Here is a 21,360-nt window from a genome sequence, read left to right as displayed (position 1 = left end):
TTTTGAAATTCTTTTAGTGAGTGCATGTTTTAAGATTATTAGGCCTTTTTGATGAAATGTCCTACTTTATCTGTCATCATATTTCTTAAAATCTACCTTTTCTGTGATTTTTTTGCATGACACATACTTTTTCGTTTTTTTTTTTTTTTTTTTTTTTTTTACTTTTAAACTTCCTATGTCACATTTAAGGTGGGTTTCTTGTAAGCCATTTATAATTGGGTCTTACTTTTTTTTATCAAGTCTGACATTATCTATCTTTTAAATGGAGTGTTCAGAATATTTATGGTTAATAAATGCTTATTTATGTGGTTAGGTTTTAATCTGTACATGCTGTGTTCTGCTAGTCTGATTTGTTCTTTGTCCTCCTTTCTCTCTTTCCTGTTGTCTTCTCTATTTAATTGAGTTTTTTTCAGAATTCTACCTAATCTCCGCTATTGGATTATGAACAATGTCTCTTTGTTTTAAAATTTTTTTTAGTTGATGCCATAGGTTTAGAATAGTCCACTGTAGCCTTTTCATAGTACAACCTCAAAAATGTTAAAATAATCTATCACTTCATGTGCCACAACCTTGTTTGTGAAAACACAAAAATGTTTTCCTTTCTTCCATCCTACCCTTTGTACTTTCGTCATGAATTTTACTTCTACATGTTTCATAAACTCCACAATACATTATAATTTTTGCTTTAAATGCTCAATTCTCTCCTAAAGAAATTAAGATGTGATAACATAGTTTATAGTGAACCACCATTACAATCATTTATTATTTCTGGTTGTCTTTTTCCTTTATTTGTTTGTTTTTCCTGGAGAAAGTCCTTTACTATTTTATGTACTGAATGCATGCTGGTGAAAGCTTTTCTCAGATCCTACTTGTCTGAAAGTCTTGATTTTTTTTTTTTTTTGCCTTCATTTAAAATATTTTTTGTTGAATATGGAAATTAAGTGTAATGATTGCTCTTTTTTCCTTTAGCACCTTAACGATATTTGATTATTTTCTTGCTGAAATGGCTTTTGTTTTGAAATGTGATATTCTTTATTTTTCATTATATATTCTACCCTGTGTGCTTTTATAGTTTTCTCTTTTTTTTTTTTTAAAGATTTTATTTATTTATTCGACAGAGATAGAGACAGCCAGCGAGAGAGGGAACACAAGCAGGGGGAGTGGGAGAGGAAGAAGCAGGCTCATAGCGGAGGAGCCTGATGTGGGGCTCGATCCCAGAACGCCGGGATCACGCCCTGAGCCGAAGGCAGACGCTTAACCTCTGTGCCACCCAGGCGCCCCTATAGTTTTCTCTTTATCATTGGTTTTCATCAATTTGATTATCATGTGCTTCAGGGTCTTTTTTTTTTTTTTTTTTAACTCCCACCTGAGTTTTACTGAACTTCTTGGATCTGAGTTTATAGTTTTCATCAAATTTAGAAAAATCTGACCCCTGAAAAATGGTTTCCCCTCCTTTCCTTCTGGGGCTCCAATTACATACATATTATTTTGCTTGATATGCTCTCACAAGTCACTGAAACTCCATTTTTCCAGACTTCTTTTTCTCTGTGGCTCCTTTTGGATAATTTCTATCCCTATGTTTTCAAGTTTACTGATATTTTCTTCTGTAATCTTCAATCTGATCCAAATCTAATAAAATGTTTCAAGTATTGTAATTTTCATCTCTAGTTCATTTTGGGTATTTTGCATATCTTCCATTTCTTTTCTTACCATATTTGTTTTCTTTTAAATCCATGATCATCATTCTGTCTCATAGTCTCATGATACTTTATATTTCCCTTTTTATAATGTCCAGCACTATTACTTTATTTAAAAATCTTGTCTTTATTGTGAGGGTGATGAGGACAGTGACCAAGTCTGTGTTGTTCATTCAGATACTCTCAGAATTTAGCAGTGTCAAGCATAGATTAAATTCAGTAAATATTCATTGAAAGAATTAGTTAATCTTGAATGTACATTTCTGCCAGAGGTTCTCAAACTCCAAAGAATTAAAGACATCTTATTTTCTATTCCTGAAATCCTAACCCCGTGGTCACATGGAAATTTAACCATGATGTAAAGGTGCCAGAAGGTCTGAGAAATAAAATCCAAGGATGAATAAATGATTCATCCAAAAAATTAGAATGAGAAATTTTCTGAACAATTTGGGCAAAAATTGTTACTTTTGGGGGACAAGTTAGAATAGGGCTACAAAGGAGAGACAAGTTTGTTTTCATTTTTAGAAATTAACTAGAATCCAGTGTTGTGGGAGCATAGAGAAAGGGAAGAAAAGACAAAGAAGTAACACTTATTTGGGTTGAAGTTTGACTGGAAAACAAGCCAAGAGATTTTTAAAGAACAAAGATGGCTAATACAGATTTTTAAAAGTTCAGTTTGTTTCAATATAAATCCCATCTTTTCACACAGAAGAGACTTTTCTAAGTGTGTGCACAGGTGTTGTGTGTGTGTGTGTGTGTGTGTGAAAAATAGAATATGAAAAATTAATGGTAATCGATTGAAGGAACAGAGTACCATGTCTAGAAAGTGTAACTGGGAATAGGAATAGCATACATGGGGTAGCAAGATAATTCATAAACTAAGCTAGTTTAGAGCAGCTGTAACAAGAATGTAAGCCCTTCCTGCTCTCCTAGGAGTTTGCAGAAATATTGGGACATCATGAGACTTTAGTACAAAATCCCACTTTTATGTTACTACAATATTAACTAAATTTTAAGAGACCTGGTAAATTCAGGCAACATCTGAGTCAAAAATAAGTCAGTATTAATTGGGAATGTCAGGTGATTTACTTTACAAATATGATATGTAATCCTTTTAAAACTCCTATGAGGAAAATGCTGTTAAAAATTCAATGTTAGTAATGAAGAGTGTGTTTAGGGAGATTGTCACTTATTTAAGGTCACACAACTTGATAAGAGGATGCTAGTAGAAAGTATCCTGGCAGGTGGATGAAAGACAGATGGTTGAAATAGTAGGAAAAAGCACAGTGCAAAACTATAGTTCTTAGGCAAGTTCCTTGGAAGGGGACAATCTGACGAGCTAGTTTTTCTATTTCTAAAATGTATAGAAATATACATTGTAATTATACATTGTAATTTTCATCTCTAGTTCATTTTGGGTATTTTGCATATCTTCCATTTCTTTTCTTACCATATTTGTTTTCTTTTAAATCCATGATCATCATTCTGTCATTGAATGACAGAATGCCATTATTTCTTTTGCCCCTGCCTTGACCCAGATGCAGCCATCTTGGTCAGGCTGATGGTATGGTGGCCGAGTGTACAGGCAGTAGAGTCAGAATTCTAGATGTAAATCTTGGCTCTGTCACTTTGGGATGTTCAATCTTGTCCCAGCCATTAAAATTCTGAGACTGTTTCCTCATCTGTAAATACTAATGTTGGCTATTCTTGTCAATCTTAAACAAGATGTTGAGTATAAAGAGCTTGGCACTGTGCCTAGCACATAGTCAGATTCCAGTTTATAGTAGTTATATCTCTCCTGCTACAATCTTACCTAATAGATGGATTAAAGAAGATTAAGAAGAGAACAACACTTTTTCAGGACCTTCAGTGAGTCAGGCATCCTTTCAGACAATACGTGTCCCTTATTTGATACTAGAAGTCCTGTGCTCTATTCCCTATAAACCACATTTTGCAATGGGGAGAATTTGAGGCTAATGAGGTAAAGTACTTAACCAAATGACATCCCTGTGAGGTTGGCTATTAACCCAAATTTCAGATGAGAAAACTAAGGCTGAGAGAAGTGAAACACATTTGTATAATTGTATACTCATTCAACAAAGATGTCTTGAACGTACATTTGTGCCAGAGGTTCTCAAACTCCAAAGCTTTTCCTATCACTATTATCTGTTGGTTTTGTTAGGCTATGAGATAAGTCTGAGCACTGTGTAAGATTAATGGGTGGCTGAAAAGGAGGTGCATGAGACATTCTCCACAAATGCTTAGTGTCTGAAGGAGGAAGGAGTTCAAACAGGACTCCTTGGGAGACATTCTTACAAAGGAAAATGTTGGTTATTTTCAAGTCTAGTCCAGGTTGGATCCCCAGGGAGAGATAACCTGTGAGAACGAAGGTACTTGAGTTCTCAGCCGACAAAGCACAATCCAGGATTAAGAAGGCAGACCTACATTTATACCTATATGTGGAATACAGAAAAGTGTAGATGAAAAGAGAGTACAGGCTTTATACCTACTTGAACAGAATACCATTCTTCTGGAGGATGTTACCAGCATTGGTGCTGTATTATACTTCACAAGTTTATGGGCAGTGAGCTTCAAATGGAGAAGGGCAGGAACCTAGTGAGATTGGAAGAAATATTGTTTGCCAAGCTACAAGGGGCCAGCTCCAGGCAGAATGACTAAGTGTGTGAGAGGGTAGCTTGGGGGTGTAGTGGCCATTGTGGTTGATTCCCTGATAGCATTTCTACTCCTTGCTAATGAGATTTGGAGAAGGGTCCTCAGCTCTAGTGGAAAGCTTGATAGACATGAAAGTATTTACATTCTGTTTGTCCATGATTGGTTCAGAAAATGACATATAACTTGATAAGATGCAAGAAAACTATGCTAAGGGTTCAGGGAAAGTTTTCTTCTTTAGAGGGCCTCATGAGAAATTGGTCTTTTTTTCCCTCATGAATAAATAAGGAAGCTATAGCCTCAACCTGTTAATGATTTACAACTACTAGGAAACCAGAATTAAGATGAAGCTGTGCATGACAGTGAAGAAACAGAAAGCATACAGGTCTTGGATAACGTCAAAATGGTGGATCAGCCAATCTTAAATCTAGTTTACTTCGGTAGCGGGAAAAAAAATTTTTTTATTGTGTAATCTGTTGAGTTTTTATTTCAGCTAAAGGCACCTGATCTGAATAACAAAATCTGGCCAAAATTTTCCGATTTTGTTTTTGCCATTTAAGTATCAGCTTGTAGTCAACATACGGACATAGGAGTAGAAACAAAAACTAAAATATTTCTACTAAATTAGTAGAGGAATTGAGCTTGGAACAAATTAAAGACATGAGATGGAAGTATGAAAGAAAACTTGTGCTTGGAGTCAAGACTGGATGCTGAGGGTATGACAATCAAATTATTTACTTAGTAGATTCTGAGATTTGGTTTTTCACTAAAAATGAGGGCTGGGTTTCAGAGGACTTTAGGAGGATGGTAAATGTTTTAAAAACTACTATTTAGGATGGAAAAGGAATTGATGAAAGAACACTACTGAGAACCACTGAGGGCCAAGCTCAGGGTGGAGATCATAAATCTATAATGAAGATAATCAGTTTGTTTATGAAGCTCTGTCCCGCAGAACTCTGTAAGCAAGAAACAGAAGTAGAAGGAGAGCACAATTACAGTGGGGATACTCCAAACTGGGGATTGAAAAAGCAGGTGCCATTCAAGGACTAGGGCCAAGAGAATGGAAAGTTCCAAAAATAGAGAACACATTACCTTTCTATCATTCTTCAGCATTTTAACTTTCAACAAAGTTTTGAAAAGTAGAATCTCATTTGATAGAATGATATTGTGAGGCAGGTTATTAATCCTAGTTTACTGAAGAGGACTTGGAGATCAAACTCATTCATTCATCTTATTTTTTAAACTACTTAAAAAATGTTAGGTTATGCCATATATGGCTTTAGGTACTAAAAATTCAGAAATGAAGGGTGTAGGGGCATCTGGGTGGTTCAGTCAGTTAAGCGTTTGGCTCTTGATTTTCGCTCAGGTTGTGATCTCAGGGTCATGAGATTGAGCCCCTGGTGGGGCGCCCCACTCAGTGGGGAATCTGCTTGAGGTTCTCTTTGCCCCTCCCCTCCTCACATCCTCTCTATCTCAAATCTTAAAAAAAAAAAAAAAAAAGAAAGAAAAAAAAAATGCAGGGTAGAGAACCTGCCCTTAAAGTGTTAACCCTTTGCTGATAATATAGACAATGTGGTTAAAAAAAAAAAAAAAACCAACAATACAGTACAGAAGAAGCCATAACTGGATTTATGGAAACCTAAAGAAGGTCCTGTCACCCAAGCTATGGAGTTAGAGAACTTTTCCTGGGCAGGATAATGCATGAGTGAGGTTTGAATGAAGAGTGTGCATTAGCTATATAAAAAAAAGGATGGAGAAAAGGTATTCTGTTAGAGGTAGCTGCAGGTATAAAGTTACGTACTTGTAAGAGAGAAGGATGCAATCTCAGAACCACAGCAGTTCTGTGTCACTGGAGGGTACAGTGCAAGAGGAGACTGCATGGGAGGAATTTGGGAATTGATAATTATTTGTATGTTGTCTCCACGATACCACACTTGATACCTTAAAGGAATCCTCACAGTGTGGTTCACCCTGAAGGAAGTGAATGGTATAAGTAAAAATGGAGGGAAGGATCGACTTTTGTAAAGACTGATATTATAAAGACCAATTACTCTTATTAACCCATCTGATCATTCAGTACCTTCAGTCTTGCAAGATCATCTTGGAACCTAAAGGAACTCCCTTCAAAATAGCCTCTTGGCTATAATACCTCAGAGACCTTGTGTTCTTGCTTCAACATTTTTGTGTCTCCTATTCTCAAATCCACTTGAAGGGATTTCATTATTGTCTGATGTGGAACATAAGGGTGCCACCGTCTGTGCCCAGGCTGCCTTCTCTTGGTGTCCTCAGAGCCACTGTATTGTGTAGGTAGAGGGAGGTGGGATCTCCATGAAGATAGCTATGTTCTCTGCTCTGTCGTACTTTGTCATCTGGTCCCAGAGCAGTAACTCCGCTAATGTCAGGGACTTAGATAGTCCCTCAGCCTCTAGTCCTAAACTCTCTTCTCCTTGATATTTCAAACTACTTTAAAGGGCTGGATGGAATAGCATCTCCCTTTTCTGGTCTGCCCTAATATTCCAAATCAGACAACAGCCCCAAACAAAGAGCCTTTAAGCATATCATTGAATGGGAGATCCCGGAGGAGTCTCTAAATCTCCATTGGTTTTACACCAAATTGGATTGTGTTTGGCTCCACTGAGACACCCTGATAGATTTTATTTTCCTTTTTCATCTCCACCACTACCCCTGCATGTTTCCACCCATTCATACTCTTCCACTTTTGTCTTATCCTGTAGAATATACTTTGATACTGACAACTGTTATTCCCTGAGGGGACATGCCTTCTTCACTGTAGATTCCCAGGGAAGGGAGGAGTGTTTGTAGTAGTCTTCTCCAAAATGTCTTGGAATTAACTTGTAAATGCTCTTGGTATCTGTTGCCCCTTGGTAAAAGCTAAGAAGCTATAGCTGGTTCTCTAGTATGTCTCTGTTTCTTTATCTTCCATAGTGTTGCTTTGTTTTGTTCAGAATGTCTAAACTTCATAGTGTAATGAACTCTAGAGAAAGCACTGTATCCATCCTCCCTTCTATCCTACCTTAGTTGATACATAACAGAGTACAGAAGATTCCTTGGGGCTCAGAACCAGGACTAGTGTGGGACTCCTGACCTTCATACAAGTGTATTTCCAATGCATGAGAACCAGGTGAGGTTACTAAAGTTGGATCCAGATAGTAGCACTGTAAGGTACTTGAAATTTATTACACAAATGAGAAAACAAACTGAGACTTTTCCAAGTTCATATAGCCAGTTAGCAGTGGAGCCATTTTGGATCTTATTCACAACAATTCTGACTTAATGAAAATTTGAAAAACTGTAACTTTAATACCCTGAGGTGCACACTACCCAAGCATGTTGAGACAGATACACGAATGATATGCAGACGTTTTTGGGGTGGGGGGAATCAGTGTATTTCCTGAAATCTGGAGCTGTTCCTATGAATTTGTTGAAAGAAAAATTAACTTTAATTTATCCTCAAGCGTCAAAAAAATGCCGTTGGAGAAAAACCTTAATGAAAATCCATCAATTTGGCAGGGAGATATTTTCTTACTGAGAGCTCACGTATCTGTGCTGAAGAAATTTGAGGCTAGAAACAGTGTGAAAATTTAAAGTTTATCATCTCCATTTTCTTGCCAAAGCTGAGGAGTTTTCTCTGATTAGGTCTGGCTATATCTTCTATGACAGGCTGATTGACATGCCTACTTATAAATAAGAATTTTTATAGTTTTCCATTTTTGAGGAAAATTAGATCTGTTCCTCATGATATGAGAATGTGTGAATACATCCTTCAGCCCCCCCACCCCCAATGTAGTTAGAAAATCCAACCAGTAAATATATCCTGCACATTTAATCCCCTTTAATGGGAAGGAGAATCTTTGACTTTATGTAAACACTGTGTCATAATGGAAGTGACCTCTTCCCTACGCCACCACCTAGGTGTATAACCTTGGGCAGACTTGAGGCTCTCAGAGCCTCTGATTGCTGTTTTCAAAAACTAGATAATCTCTGAGGTCCCTTCCAGCTGTAGGACATTAGTCTCTTGCTTTCCTGTGATGTTACCTGACTGTAAACTGAGAATAGAAAGTCTCTCTTGTCTAGTTAGGGACTGCACAGTTGATATAAAGAATAAATAAGGCAATGGAAACAAAAGCAAAAATCAACTGCTGGGACTACACCAAAAAAAAAAAAAAAAACCCACAACAAACTTTTGTACAGTGAAGGAAACCAATACAATGAAAAGGTAAACTACTGAATGAATGAATATATTTGTAAATGATGTATCTGATAAGGGATTAATATTAAAAATATGTGAAGAACTTACACAACTCAACACCACAAGAACAATCTGATTTTAGAAGCGGGCAGAGGACCTAAATAGACATTTATCCAAAGAAGACAAACAGGTAGCCAACAGACACATGTAAAGATGTTCACCATCACTACTCATAAAGAAAATGCAAATCAAAAACACAATGAGAATAGCATCTTACACCTGTCAGAATGGTTAGACTAAAAAAGACAACATTGGCAAGGATGTAGAGAAAAAGGAACATTGTCCCCTGTTGGTGGAAATGCAAATTGGTCCAACCACTGCAGAAAACAGTATAGAGGCTCCTCAAAAGTAAAACAAACAAAACTACCAGGTAATCCAGTAATTCCAATACTGGGTATTTATCCTGCCAAAAAAGGAAAGCACTAATTTGAAAAGATTCATGCACCCCTATATTCATTGCTGCTTTATTTTCAATAGCCAAGATATGAAAGTAACCCAAGTGTCCATCAATGGATGGATGCTTAAAGATGTGGGGTGTGTTTTTATGTATATATGCATGCAAAGACACACATACATATATATCAGCCATAAAAAATGAGGTCTTCATATTTGAGACTACATGGATGGATCTAGAGGGTATAATGCTAAGTGAAATAAGTCAGAGAAAGACAAATGCCACATGATTTCACTCATATGTAGAATTTAAGAAACAACGCAAATAACAGACAACCCCTAGACTCCTAAGTACAGAAGCTAACAGGTGGTTGCCAGAGAATATAGGGGTGGGGGGAGGGGATAGGTAAAATAAAGGGGATTAAGAGGTACAATCTCCCAATTAAAAAATAAATCAGATATGAAAATACAGCATAGAGAATATAGTCAAGAAAGTTGTAAAAATATTTGGTGACAGATGATTACTATACTTACCATGGTGAGCGCTGAGTGATGTATAGAATTTTTGAATCATACTGTATACCTGTAACTAATATACCACTGTTAATTATACTTCAATTAAAGGAATAAATGACATAATTGATATGAAATTTCTTTGAAACCAAAAATCATGAAGCAAATGATAGGCATAATTATCACGTAAGTACCCAGACTATTCATTTTTTTCCTAAGTAGTAGATAGCTGCTTAAATAACACATTTCTTCTAAGAAGACTTTATATGAGATCTGATTTTTTTTCCCCCCTATTTTGGAAGGAAAGGATTAGAAGGGATTGTATTCTACATAAAGTCTATGAACTTTTATTTTACAGAACGATTCAGATTACAGAATGTACAGAAATAAATCTCCTGTTGGGGCACCTGGGTGGCTCATTTGGTTAAACATCTGCCTTCCACTTAGGTCATGATCCCAGAGTGCTGGGATCAAGCCCCCTGCATTGGGCTCCCTGCTTGGTGGGGAGCCTACTTCTCCCTCTGCTGCTCCCCCTGCTTGTGCTCACACATGCTCTCTCTCTCTCTCAAATAAACTCTTAAATCCCATATTATACCCATGAGGTCAGTGCATTCTGTGAGGCAGGACTCCGCTGGTAGAACTATAGTCACATTACACCAAGTATATCCTGGGCTTCCAAAAGGAACAAAGAAACAATTGTGTAGGGAGAGGCCCAGGGTATGTGTGAGAAGACAAACGTTAATAAATATATATAGTAGAAGAAACCATAGAGTAGAAGAAATCATCTGATCAAAGGATCATAAAATTAAATGATTTTGGTGTTGAATGGGTTATGTCAGTGGAATGAGACATTGAGAGACTGTGTTGTACTAATGAGTACAGCTGCAACTCACCTCCAACTGATTGATGCCTTCTTGGAAATGTGGGACCAGTATTGACGATACTTCAAGAAAAGCTGAAAATAGGGATTTTCAGTTGAGTAGCTGTAAACTATTTGTCACTACTGTTATTTTTTTTAAAGTGTCTTTTAAATTGTAAAGCACTTTACGAGTTTATGATTTGATCAAGTCTTTACCAAAGTTTGGTAAACTTTACCAAAGTTTACTTTCCTAGAAGTAGTAGATTGTGCTTCAGATGAGGGCAAGACCTAGTGTATGGATTACTGATTTGAGGTCTCTGGTCTAGACCAAACCCTAGCACTTAAAACAAAACAAAACAAAACCCTTTCATTCTGTTACCCATCAGATAAATAATGAGTACTTATGGGTTTAGAAACTTGACTAGCTCTAGGGATACAAAGTGGAGTAGATCCCAGCTCTGGGGGAGTTAGTCATATAAGTGAGGGTAATCATATAATATGGGGGCTACTATAATAGAGGTGTGTGTGTCCAAGGTAAAGTGGGAGAAGACACATGCATATAACCCATTGTATTTATTAGGTATCCTCTGTTTTCTTGCCAGTTTATTTTATTTTTATTAATACTTTTTTAAAAAAGATTTTATTTGACAGAGAGAGACAGTGAGAGAGGGAACACAGGCAGGGGGAGTGGGAGAGGGAGAAGCAGGTTTCCCACTGAGCAGGGAGCCAGATGCAAGGCTCGATCCCAGCACTCTGGGATCATGACCTAAGTGGAAGGCAGATGTTTAACCAAATGAGCCACCCAGGTGCCCCAATAGGAGATTTATTTCTGTACATTCTGTAATCTGAATCGTTCTGTAAAATAAAAGTTCATAGCTTAATGACTGAGACACCCAGGCGCCCCTATTAATACTGTTTTAAGTAACCTCTGTGCCCAACATGAGGCTTGAACTCATGACCCTGAGATCGAGTTGCATGCTCTACCACTAATCCAGCCACATGCCCCCTTTCTCACCAGTGTATTTTAGTGTACCTTTGCTGATACCTAAGCCAGTGATACAAAATTGTGACAAATCTACTTTAGAGATTTTCCTAAGTTTCATCAGACATAATTATTTGTAAATGAAAAACAACATTCTTTCTGCTTGGGGGAGAAGGTTTTATCTATTGAAAAATAATGTAGGAAAATAACCCTTGAGTACCAGTTATTACAAACTTGGTAAGACTTGATCAAATCATAAACTTGTAAAATGCTTTACAATTTAAAAGATACTTAAAAAAAAAACAGTGACAAATAGTTTACAGCTACTCGTAACTGGAAAATATCTGGAAATGCTGGTAGCTGAGCTAGTGGGTGGTTCCAGCTGAGCTACATAGGAATAAATGTGTCTGATACTGCCTCAAAGGACATAAAAGATAATTTTTTCCCTTTTTTAACTGAATGAGAAAGGGGGAGACTGTGCTTCTCAACTTTTGAGGGGAGAATGAGACCAGAGGGACTACAATGCTCTACCCTGTAGGCTTTTTATTCCTTATTGCTTTGGTCCACAATGAAGGATTATTCTAAGAAAATCCAGATGGAGTCAAGCTATTTTCTTCTTTAATCGAAAGATACTTGACCCAGAACGTTGTATAAATTCAAGGTGTACAACATGTGACTTGGTACATTTATATATTATATGATTGACATGGTAGCAGTAATTAGCACCTCTATATTTTCACATAATTATTTCTTTTTAGTGGTTGAAATAATTAAGATCTAGTCTCTTAGCAGGTTTGATCACAATACAATATTTTGTGTAATCCCTATGCTGTGCATTAGATCTTCAAGTTATTTTCTTGAATTGGCATTGGCTCGTGGGGGCTGGAAAGATTGTCAGCCAAGAAACAGCATGACACAGAGTAAAGCAGGGAACATTTTCCTAGTTTCTTCTAAGAATTTGCAACTTAAGGAATGATGATGTCGGGGATGTGGAGTAGAGAGCAGCCTTGCAAACATTGGCATTTTCTGGGGATAGGGATTGTCAGGTAGTAGTAGCCTGAGGTACTGTCACAAAGCTTACTGAATGAAGATATCTGTGGAAGAGCAGGACAGAAAAGAGATGGCAGTTGCCTTAGGGTAACTAGTTGTTAGACCAGCCTGTATATGTCAAACACCCCCAGGCACTTCCAGAAATACTAGGAGCCATCAAAGGAGAAATTTTTAGATCACAAATACTCTTCATAAACAAATGAGGGCAAGGGTAGGAAATTTGGCTTGAGGTTTGTTTTTGTTTTTGTTTTTAATTTTTATTGGGGAATAATCGACAAATTAGTTTGAGGTATGTAACTCAATGATGGGATCGATATTTGTATACCCTGCAAAATGACTACCACAATAAGTCTAGTTACCATAGGTCACCATATGAAGTTAATTTTTTTTTTTTTTTACTCAGGATGAGCACTTTAAAAATTTACTCACAGCAACGTTCAAATGGGCAAAATATTACTCATTACAGTCAACATGTTGTTAAAAAATAACCTCATCATGACTTATTTTATAACTGAAAGTCTGTACCTCTTGATTCACTTCACTCATTTTTCCCAACCCTCAACCCACCTCCCCTTTGGCAAAGAGCAATCTGTTCTTTGTATCTATAAGTCTGGGTTTTGTTGTGTATGTTTATTTTTATTCTGCACACATTCACTTAGCTTAATACCCCAATGTGGATCCATGTTGTCACAAATGGCAAGATTTCTTTCTTTTTTATAACTGAGTAATATTCCACTATATATAGGCACCACATTTTCTTTATCCATTTGTCCATTGATGGACATTTAAGTTGTTCCCATATTTTGGCTATTTTAAATAATGATGTAACAAACATAGAGGTGTTACTTTAGGATATTTTGTTCCATACAAATTTTAGGAATTTTTTATTTTTATGAAAAATCCCATGAAAATTTTGATAGGGATTGCATTGAATCTGTAGATTCCTTTGGGTAATATGGAAATGTAAATAACTATAATACTTCCAGTCCATGAACATGAAATATCTTTCCATATATTTGTGGCTTCTTTAATTTCTTTCACCAGTGTTAGGTCTATCACCTCCTTGGTTATTATGTTTTTCATTCTTTTAATGTTATTGTTAATGAGATTGTTTTCCTAATTTCTTTCTGATAGTGCGTTCTTTGTAAGTAAAAATGCAGCCGATTATTGTATATTGATTTTTGTATTGTGCAAGTTTTTTAGTTTCATGGTGAAGTCTTTAGAGTGTTCTATCTATAAAATCATATTTGTAAATAGTGACAGTTTTACTTCTTTTTTTTCTATTTGGATGCACTTCTTTTTTTTCCTTTTTAAAAAATTTTTAATTTAAATTCAATTTAGGTAACATACAGTATATTATTAGTTTCAGAGGAGAATTTAGTGATTCATCAGTTGCATATAACACCCAGTGCTCATTATATCAAGTGCCCTCCTTAATGCCCCCATCACCCAATTATCCCTTTACCCCCACCCACTCCCTCTCCAGCAACCTTCAGTTTTTCCTAGAGTTCAGAGTCTCATGGTTTGCCTCATTTGTTTTCATCTTATTTTATATTTATTTTTCTTACCTAATTGCTGTGGCTTGGATTTTGAATACTATCTTGAGTAAATGTGGTGAAGTGGGTATCTTTATGTTGTTCCTGATCTTAGCTTTTCATATTGCAGTATGGTATTAGCTGTAGGATTTTCATAGATGGGCTTTATTTTGTTGAGGTATGTTCCCTCTATATCAACATTGAGAGTTTTTTTTTTTTTTATCATAAAAGGATATTTATTTTTGTCATTTTTCTACATTTCCCAAGATAAGATTTACCTTGATTTTGTTAATGTGGTATCTCACATTGATTTTATGGATGTTGAGCCATCTTTGAATCCTTGGAATAAGCCCATTTGATTGTGATTTGATCCTTTTAATGTATTGTTGCTTTATTATATTGCTGGAGATTTTTATATTTATGTTCATAGGGGATAGCGGCCTATAATTTTCTTCTTTGTGATGTCCTCTTGTTTTGGTATTAGGTTAATGCTAACCTCATAAAATAAATTTGGAAGCATTGTCTCCTACTCAATTTTTTTGGAATTTTGACAAGGATAGGTATTAAATGTTTGAAAGTTTAGTAGAATTTAGTAGTGAAGTCATCTGGTCCTGGACTTGGGTTTGTTGGGAGGTTTTTGATTACTGATTCAATCTCCTAACTAGTAGATAGTCTATTCAGATTTTATTTCTTCATGATTCAGTCTTAGAAGATTGTATGTTTCCAGGAATTTGCCCATTTCTTATAGGTTGTCCAAGTTGTTTGTATATAATTAATTGTTCATTTTGGTCTCTTATCCTTACTATTTGTGGTATCAATTGTAACTTTGCTTTCTGATTTTATCTACTTGAGCCCTCTCATTTTTCTTAGTCTAGCTAAAGGTTTTTCAATTTTATCATTTCAAAGAACCAACTCTTAGTTTCATCTTTTCTATGGACTTTTTAGTCTTTATTTCATATATTTCTCTAATCTTTAATTTCCTGCCTTCTAACTTCAGGTTTTGTTATTTTTCTCGAGTTTGTTTAGGTAGAGTTTACATTGTTAGAGATTTTCCTTGTTTCTTGAGGTAGGCCTGTATTACTATGAACTTCCCACTTTGAACTGCTTTTTGTGCATGCCATAGATTGTGGATTGTTGAATTTCCATTTTTCACCTGTCTTAAGGTATTTTCTGATTTCTTCTTTGATTTCGTCATTGATCCATTCATTAATAGCCTGTTCCATTTAAACATATTTGTGCATTTTCTAGTCTTATTGTTATAACTGATTTCTAGTTTCATGCCATTGTGATTAGGAAAGATACTTGAAATGATCTCAATCTTAATAAATTTGAGATTTGTTTTGTGGCCTAAGATAACTTATTCTGGAGAAATGTTCCATGTGCACTTGAGAAGCATGTGTATTTTGCTTTTAGATGGAATGTTCTGTATATATCTATTAATTCCATCTGGTCTAATGCGTTAAGACTGATAAAAATCCTTATTGATTTTCTGTCTGGATAATCTATTCATTGATACGTGTAGAGTGTTAAAGTCTCCTATTAGTGTATTACTGTCAATTTCTCCCTGGAGGTTATTAATATTTGCTTTATGTATTTATGTGCTTCTATTTTGGGTACATAAATATTTACGAATGTTATCTCGTTGGATCAACCCTTTTATCATTATGTAATACCTATCTTTGTCTTTTAGTATAGCCTTTAAAGTCTATTTTGTTTGATATAAATGTAGCTTCCCCAGCTTTTGGTTTCCATTTGCACAAAACTTCTTTTCTATCCCTTTACTTCTTGTCTGTGTGTATCTTTATAGCTCAAGTGATCCTCTTGTACATAGCATATATATGGGTCTTATGGGTTTTTATTTTTTTAATCCATTGTTAGTCTGTCTTTTGGAGAATTTAGTCCATGTACATTTAAAGTAGTTCCTGATACTTGGATAGTTAAGTACTTATTGCCATGTTAATTGTTTTCTGGCTGTTTTGTAGTCCTCTGGTGTGTTTTTTTTTTTTTTCTTTCTTTTTTTTTTCTTGTTCTCTTCCCTTGTGGTTTACTTTATTGTTATGCTTAGATTACAGTCTCATTATCTTTAGTGTATTTGCTATAGGTTTTTACCAGTGAGAATTTTTTTTTAACTGACATGTTTTCTTATTACTAATTAGTGACTTTTCTTTTAGTAGCAATGTGCTCCTTTAGCTTTTGCTTGTTTGGTAAACTGTCTCCAGTTTTGAATAATAAACTTGGTGGGTAGAATATTCTTAGTTAGAAGTTTTTTCCCTTTAGCACTTAGCATATATCATGCTGCTTTCTTTTGGCCTGCAAAATTTCTGCTGAGAAATCTGCAAGCCTTAAGGCTTTCTCTTGTATGTCACAAGTTGTTTTGCTCTTTTGAGATTCTTTCTTTAACTTTTCATACCTTAATTATAATGTGTCTTGATGTGGTTCTCTTTGGGTTCATCTTATTTGGAGTCCTGGGCTACCTGTATCTGGATATCTATTTCCTTCCCCAGGATAGGGAAGTTTCCAGCCATAATTTCTTCAAGAAAGATTTCTGCCTCTTCTCTCTCTCTTCCTTCTGGGGACCCTTCTCTCTCTCTTCTGGGATCCCTATGATGTTACTTTTGTTCTGTTTGTTAACACATGTGCCTTAAGCTATCTTAAAAGGTGGTTTTTTTTTTGTTTTTTGTTTTTTCCCTTTTTGCTGTTCTGGTTGGGTGAGTTCCACTGACCTGTCTTCCAGATCACTGATCCTTTCTTCTGCTTCTTTCAGTCTGCTTGAATCCCTGTAGTGTATTTTTCAGTTCATTTATTGTGTTTGTCTATATTTATCGTGTGTGACTTCTGTTTGGTACTTCCTTTTGTTTTTAATTTCTTTGTTGAAGTTTTCACTGTGTTCCTCCATTTTTACCCAGTGTTTGGTGAGCATTTTTATGACCATTACTTTGATCTTTTTATTGGGTAGATTACTTACCTTCATTTTATTAATAGTTTTCTGCAGTTTTATTCTTTCATTTGGAACATATTTCTGTGGCCTCATTTTGCTGGACTCTGTTTCTATGTATTAGGTGAAACATTTCCCTTTCCGGTCTTTAAAAAAAAAAAAATTGAGAGAGAGCAAGTGAGAGAGTGCAAGCTGGGGAGTTGGAGGAGAGAGGGAGAGGGAGAAGCAGACTCCCCACTGAGCAGGGAGCCCAGTGTGGGGTTTGATCCCTGGGCCCTGGGATCATGACCTGAACTGAAGGCAGACACTTAACCGACTGAGCCACCCAGGTATCCCTTCCCTCTCTAATCTTACAGGAGTGGCCTTATGTAGGAGACAAACCTCACAGCCAACCTTGCCCTAGTTTGTGTTTATCTCTTGAAGCTTTGTGATTGTCTAAGCAGCCTGATTTATTTTTTGATAGGTTCTGGTTATTGAGATGTCAGAGTTTCAAAGGGAAGGGTCTCATTCAGCACCTAGTTTCAGACTGACGGGAAGCCAGACTCTGAGATAGTAGCCTTTAAAGTATACAGATATATAGAGTTGCAGGGCTACAATTGTAAACCCTTCTGACCTCCAGGCAGGGGAATCGGGAGATGTAACCTTGGCAATAGTCGCAAAAATTAGGGCTCCACATAAGTGTATAACATCTTTTTTGGGAGGTATAAGAAAGATGTGAAGCTAAAGAGAGAGTGCAAAAGTGGCATCCGTGTTACCTTGGAGCAACTTTGTAGCCTCTAACATGTAGTTGACCTGAAGCCTGCCTCTCAGACTGAAGCTCTAGGACAAGTAAATACGTCTTTTTCACAGGTAGACATGGGTATGTTCAGTTTGCTGTCTGCGCCATGTCTGGGGGGGTGACAATTATTCTCCAAGAACTGTGTCTCTGTTTGAATCCTGTGGGTCCTAGAAATGCAAACCTCACTGACCATAAGAGCCAGGTTCTCAAGGGGCATCCCCTGTATGGCCTGCATGTGCCTGCTGGCTTGGGTGGGGCCACAGAAGAGTGCAGGACTGCGATGCACCCACTGTCAGTAGCAAGATAGTGGAAGAGCATAGAAATGGTGCCCACCACTGCCTCTGTCCCTGGAGACAGTCCCAACAGTTCTTTTCTCCTCCAGCAGATGCTTTAAGATAAGATGATGAATCTTCTTCACATATGGTCTTGGTGTTTTTAAACTGCCACTTTTGCACTGTGTCCTGGTGTGAGTCTGTGTGTGAGCCCTTTAAGAGCAGAGTCTCAGTTCCCTATAGCCCTTTTGGTCTCCTGGATTGCAAAGCTAGTCATTCTGGGAGTTGTCTCTCCCATGCAAGTTCCAAGGGTTGGGATACCTGATGTGGGGTATGAACCCCTTGCTCCTCAGGGAGAAGCTCCATATTTGTCAGATCCTTTCTGAATGTGGGCTGCTGTGACAGAGCGATTTCTGATGAGCGTATGTCTCTGCCTTTCTTACCCATCTTTATGTGTATTACTTATCCTTTATTGTAGAGGAGCTCTGCATCTTGTTTCAGGTCTTTCTTATGGGGAATTTCTACATATGTAGCTGTAGATTTGTGTCTGGGAAGTGAGTTGAGAATCTTCCTATGTTGCCATCTTGAACAGCCTCCCTTGGAGTTGTTAATATCACTTAATTTGTACTATTAAATGAAATGTGGCCTAGGGACATATAGATTAAGTTAAATTTCTGGAGTATATTTGCTTTTTGCTCACAGCATTGCTTTATCAATACATGACGTTTTTATATTTATAATAAAAGACTATATAATTTCTGGATGTATACTTTTCTCACTCTAGGTGAAGAGAGCAGGTACTCCCTATTCTATATGGCTGTGAGAGGCTGCCTTGACTCACCATGTAGAAAATCAGACTACCTGAATTGCACAGATGAACTAAGGTGCTGCATTCTTAGGTAAGATTTCAGTATTTTTCCAGAATCACTTGGAAAATGTCTCTGGGCTGTGAACTTTGATAGTGCCATGTTGGCACAATCCTGATATCACAAGATGCTGTGGGGTTAATCCAGGATTTTGTAGTTAGAGTTGACATGATAACTGCTGACAAGATGGCTTAACAAAGATTTATAAAGCTACTAAATTCTAGAATACTTACCTGGTAAGAAGAGTTGTTTAGGGCTGGTGTGTACTCATTTTCCCTTGGGAAAAAGGTGATGTAAGCAAAGACAAATATTTGGTCTGTCCCCAAATATCCTCAGAGACATTGCATTGGCTTTCACCCTTGCCCGCATTGCAATTTGTTGTTCCTATCTCATATTTCCTTATTTGTATTATGCTAATTTGTTTGTCCTCTTCCTGATCCCCATAAGAATATAAGTGTCATAAAAGTGGACCTGGACCTTCACTCTTTCTCGCCACTGTATTCCTGTCATACAATGATGCCTGGAAAATAGTAGATATTCAAAAATATTTATTAGAAAATCAATACTTTTAATATCTTTGGCAGTATTTTAATTTCAAACTTAAAATTTCATGTTAGCTTATATTTTTTTTCTGTAAAAACCTTTATTTTGAACTGATTTCAGGAAAGTTGAATAGATTTTATAGAGTTCTGTTAACTCATCTTCCCCTAGCTTAACATCCTACATAAACATCATGAAGTTATTGAAACCAGCAACACTGATGGAATACTGATAACAGGTGTATTAAGGCAGTACCAACTAACCTCCCTACCTCATTGAAATCTCCTAAGTTTATGTCCTGAATTTGTCCAGGAACCAATCTTGAATTTCATATTTTATTTGTAAGGTCTCCTTAGTCTATATCCTGTGACAGTTCTTCAGGACTTTGTTTTTCTTGACTTTGACATATTTGAGGAGTTGTGGTAAGTTATTTTAGAGAATACTCCCCAGCGGTTTGCCTAATATCTTAGGTTAAGTATCTTTGGCAAAGATACCATGGAAGTGATGTTGTGGTTTTCTTGTCCAGCATTTTAGGGGCTACATAATGTTGAGTGATCCCATTACTATAATGTCAACTTCCATCACTTGGTTAAGGAGATGTCTGCCCGGTTTCTTCACTGTAAAGTTACTGTTTTTTCCTGTATAAATATGATAATCTATGTTAAGTATTATAAGTTGGGGGGGTTCTTTTAGACTATGCAAATTTGTTGTTTCTCATTGCATTTTTGCCCACTAATTTTAACATGAATTAATAGTTCCCACCTGCAATAGTTATTACTATAGTGTTTGCCTAATGGTGATTTTCTATTTCTCATTGCTTCTGTATTTATTGATCAGAGCCCCTTTGTAAAGAACCACTGCATTTTCTCCCCATTATTTATCTTTTTCAATGATATATTTATGTCACTATGGATACAGGCAAATTTATTGTATTCTATGGGATGTAATCCAATATTGTCATCATTTTATTGTAATTGCCCAGATTTTGCCATTAGAAGCCTCTTCCTATTGGCTCTATTTCCTATCAATGTGGCTCATCAGTTTTTGAGCACTTCCTTATTTTTCTGGCACCACATGACAATTCAGGCTGATTTTGTATTTTCTCAGCCTCAGATCCGGAATCAACCATTTTCCCAAGGATTCCTGATTGTTTTTACTGGAAAATGATATTTAGAACCCAAGATCTTGGCTATAGATTTACTCATTGTTCTTGTAGTGTCATTGTTTTTAGTCCATTTCAGCACCATACATAAAATACATGTAAGCAGTGACGTACACACAGATCGATATTTACTTCTGTATCCATAAGAAGCTTATTGATGTTTTTTGGGGGGATGGTATTAAATTTATAAATTGGGGAGAACCAAAATCCTTAAATGTCATCATTTCTGGTAACAGGTTAATTTCATTTGTTCAACATTTTTGGTGTGTATTTAGTAGATGTTTAACAATTATCCTTATGTAGACTTTGTATATTTACTAAGCACATAATCTGTGTCCCTATTGTAAACAGCTTTCTCTACCATTATGTCTTCTAACTTTACCATCCATTTAATAGAAGATAAGATGTCCTTACTCTTCTGGAGGTGATTTTAGATTGCCCAGAGGTCCCTTTCCTAGCTTCCTTGTTCTGCATTTCCAACAGTTTTTGTCAACCTGCCCTTGCTTGCCATAAAGTCTCAGGGTAAGACAGTAGTGGGACAGGAACAATAGAAATTGCATACTATCTTTAGTGTTTTTTCTTTTTTCTGTCATTTTGACACATCAGTGTTGTCTGTCTTTAAGCTGTGTGTGGCCTTTAATATATGTGTATATATTAATATTAATATATTAATATATATATAATATATAATAATTGTATATTAATAAAATAATATATAATAATATTAATATATATTCCCCCTTATTTTTGTATTTGTTAAAGGAAATAGAAAATAGGTAGCTAGGTGGATGTCATTATCTTCAGCTACCTGAAATTCCTAGGTTGAAATTTTGATTGT

General features: G+C 36.3%; 1 long non-coding RNA gene across 1 annotated transcript in view; it reads left to right on the top strand.

The window, feature by feature from the left end:
- LOC148107035 (uncharacterized) overlaps positions 1-21,360 on the top strand; it is a 375,737-nt gene that overhangs the window by 99,317 nt on the left and 255,060 nt on the right. Inside the window, exon 2 of the long non-coding RNA XR_015723179.1 lies at positions 18,739-18,853. This is a non-coding gene — a long non-coding RNA (uncharacterized LOC148107035). The remainder of the gene's footprint in view (positions 1-18,738; positions 18,854-21,360) is intronic.

The sequence above is a fragment of the Ursus americanus genome, chromosome 36, assembly GCF_024610735.1.
Source record: "Ursus americanus isolate L20-20 chromosome 36, mUrsAme1.1.p, whole genome shotgun sequence".
In the NCBI taxonomy this organism is placed as follows: Eukaryota; Metazoa; Chordata; class Mammalia; order Carnivora; family Ursidae; genus Ursus; species Ursus americanus.
Note: the sequence above shows the minus strand (reverse complement) of the source record. Positions and strands in the feature narration are given on the sequence as shown.